A 3,629-nucleotide genomic window follows, 5' to 3' on the forward strand; every position below is an offset into this window, starting at 1 on the left:
AAATGAACATCTAGCTCTGTATTACTAAGAATGGGAATGTTTCCAATGAATTGATGCGATGTTCCATTAAATATGTCCTGGCCAAAACTGATAGTTTAAGTTGGGTCGTACACCTTCATGTGGTGCTCACTTTATAGCAGTTAGTAAGGCAACATATGGATTTGGTTGATGGACTGCGGGTAATGGTAAATGATGAAGATAGTAATGAGGATGATGTGGTCAAGAACATAGTCTATAAAAAAATATTCTGAAGGTATAAACAAATAACAAACTTTCAGCATATCTACACTACTATTAAACAATCGAACAAGAATTTTCTTATGTGTACCCCACAATTAAACCCACAACACTACACAAACCAATCTGTACCGCACAATTAGACTCACAAATCTTAATCTAACAACCATCATTAATCTAATAGCTCTATGAGGTGCAGTTAGCAATTTCCCTTGACTGACCATACTCGGTCCGCAGAGGAATGTTCCACGCACTGCGCCCGCGACTGCGCATACAACACTCATTCCTCTATTTGGCTCGTGAAGTCGTGATGAAACCCTTCCTTGTCTCTCCCTCCCCCGATCTGCGCCGCCGGCTCCCTTCCCTCGATCTACGCTCGGCTCTTCCACTGCGGCACAACAAGGGAAGAAGATGGGATTGGCGGGCGAGCGGCTGCGGGGTGCGAGTGGCCTGTGGCGGGCGAGGGCCTGTGGCGCGGCGAAGAGGGGATACTCCGGTGGGCTACCAGCAGCGACAGAGGCTTAGCGCCTGCTTCTTCTCCTGAAGGTACGAACCGGCCCTTCTCCCACCTTGTATATTTGCAGCTTGTCCCATCTTTCCTACCCAGCCGAGAGAGAGATAGAGAGGATATTGAGATGGCACTCATGGCTATTTTTAATTAATTTTGTACCTCTGTGTTGTTCAAACAAATGGGCTCACACCTGACTGCCATAAGAGCAAGCTGAAAGTGCTGTAATCGACTGTAATCCAGCGAGAAGCTGGGATGAGTCTTCCTGCGCACAGCTGTAATCGATTTCTGCAAACATACAGTTGCAATACTATTAGTTTACAATGAAAACATGTCCAACCAGCTTAAATCTAGCAATAGTTATCTGGAATGGAATAACGTGTCCAGCCAACTTAACATATTCTTTTAATTCTACATCTCCAACTAGAAAGCAATCTTTTGCGGGGAAATTAGTTGTAAATTAAATTAATAACCGGGAAACTGTCTCTTCTTGGAATGTTATGATAAAAATCAACAATTTTAAGGATGGAGATCTGCTTCAGTTGTATGCTCTCTTGTAGCAAGGAAAGTGTGCTGGGTGGTTTATCTTTTATGTGCTTGGTTATGTCTTAAGGTTCAAACGAAAGAAGTACTGAAAGTCTGTTCTGTCCATGCCACCAAACTGCTAGATTGAACAACTAGCACGAGAGATTCATTGTGCAACTAATGGATGGTTTCGTTTTTAGATCAAAAATATTTCCTACAATACTTGTTAAACTACTTCAGAGTGGAATTAATGTAACTCTTTTGGTTCCCTTATTTTTTCAGGGTCGTCGCCAACTCACTGCTGCTCATAGAGGTGAGTCAAATGTTGTAACAATCTCTGTCATTATTTTGCTGCTCAGGTAGGAGTTCGAGAAATCATGAATTACCTGACAGATAATGCAACCAAAACACAGGAAGAGAAACATATATGGTGATGATGTCTATCATGCTTTTGCAGGTAGTAGTATGCATCCACACAATTCAAATTCATGTTCTGGAAGGACATTGACCAACTAACCATGTATTAATTGTATAGTTAAATTTGTTGTTTTACTTTTATCCGAACTAAGTTCTAACAATCAATATTTGATTCTGCTACACACTTTCAAGGACAGTTACAACAATTCTGGAGCATGTATCGTCCTCAATCCTCTGATTTTGCTACCATCATTTCCATAGTATTCAAGATGTAAAACCTCGACCTGTGGTACGTGATTAATATTGGGTTCCTAAGCTTGAAATGTTTATGGCATGAATAGTACTTGATTCTATCATGTTTATGTAGTATCAATTATTTTTGCTAGAAGACTACCGTGAGGCGTATCATTTTAGTATGGTACTTATATCTTAGGGTATGGGAAATAATTCTACTAAACTATTTTTTCCATGTAGGCTACTATGATTTGCAGGAAGTAATTGTTTCCGATGAAGAGTTAGATCTAGGCGCCATGGATGACAACAATTCAGGCTTTTAACTAAATATTTTGTCATGTCCGCAATCGGCTGGTTCATTTAGCCTGATATGTATCCACATAACCATCAGATAAAATATTTCATCAAGTAATTAGTGGAAATATTGGATATAGAGAATCAGCATCACTGTTTGGAGGAGCTTCATTTCTCAAATTTTCTGGAGCAGATCATCTTGGTCATTTTCGAAGGATGGGTGCTGGACTTGGCACATTTCCCTGAGAGGATTGCTTCAGCAATAAATGCTGGTTTTTTATGGAATTATTTATTTGTATTATGCACTGCAACCAATTTTGATTTTGTTCTCTGGTAATCTACAGAACATGAATTCTAATTGTGTCCAACCATAAGGGCGGGACGAACCCCTCATTTTGTCATGTATTTGTTTTTCTCTTGAGTTTCTTTGAAAGAGATAACTGTTAGGCTCGGCAAAACCAATAGAAAGTAGGAAAAAATGGAACATCCGGATACCGTTACCTTTGAAGCTGAAGCCCTTCCTCACTTTGCACTGCTTCTAGCCCATTGATCATTGCATTGTCTCTATTATCCGTCTTCTCTGCTTCTTTGCTAAAGCTCGCCCAGCTGGCGCTAGCACATGCTGATTTCCATCCGCATGTACTGGCAGGAGAGGTGAGTGGTGATGTGGGTTGAGGAAAAAGATGTACAAGGGGAAGTCAAGGAAAGAGGTGTTGCCCTGAAGGATCTCATCAAGCGTAGGCGCGAGCGTGCGCCCGAAAGGGATGAGGCGGTGGAGGGGTGTCGTTATTGTATACAAGACATGACTTCAAATACAGGAGACGTGCGTTGCACGTGCAAGCTTACTAGTTACATATATAAAAACACTTAAAGTAAACAAATCACTAAAATAAAAATTTGTATGTCCATCTTGTACAGCTTTAGCAAATTTACCTTTTTTGGCAGTCAAGAAAATTTACTTGCGCATATACTAAACTTCAAAACATATTAGTATCTACCTCATTCAAGATTCAACACTTAAAAAACACTTAAAAAGAACCGCATGTTTACCCAAGATTTGAGGAAAAATGAAGAAGCGTTTTCCACAAATAGGCATTTCCATAATTAAACTATATTAACTCAATCGCTTAAAAAAAGGAAAATGTAAAGAAAAAGGTTAAATATGACACTCAGGAAATAGAACATAGTCCCTCAAAAAAGGAAATAGTAAATAGGGAACCTACAGGTCAAACTTCGAACTTGGAAGAGTGTTGCCGTTGTGGACGATGACGACGAAGTGCCGGGCAGCCTCGAGTGGGAATAACGATGATGCGTCCGACGCGTTTGGGGAAGAAGAGTCGCCAACATCCTCAAACTCGAGTAGGATCCAACCTGCTGCGGGAGACGAAATTCACGACCAAATCAACTACACGGA

General features: G+C 40.6%; 1 long non-coding RNA gene across 1 annotated transcript; it reads left to right on the top strand.

Moving 5' to 3' along the window:
• The first annotated feature begins 468 nt into the window (after positions 1–468).
• On the top strand, positions 469–2,616 carry LOC125536969. The gene is made up of 3 exons (XR_007295392.1): positions 469–783; positions 1,553–1,976; positions 2,162–2,616. It is a non-coding gene; the product is annotated as an uncharacterized LOC125536969 (long non-coding RNA).
• Positions 2,617–3,629: the final 1,013 nt, after the last annotated feature.

The sequence above is a fragment of the Triticum urartu genome, chromosome 2, assembly GCF_003073215.2.
Source record: "Triticum urartu cultivar G1812 chromosome 2, Tu2.1, whole genome shotgun sequence".
Lineage (NCBI taxonomy): Eukaryota > Viridiplantae > Streptophyta > Magnoliopsida > Poales > Poaceae > Triticum > Triticum urartu.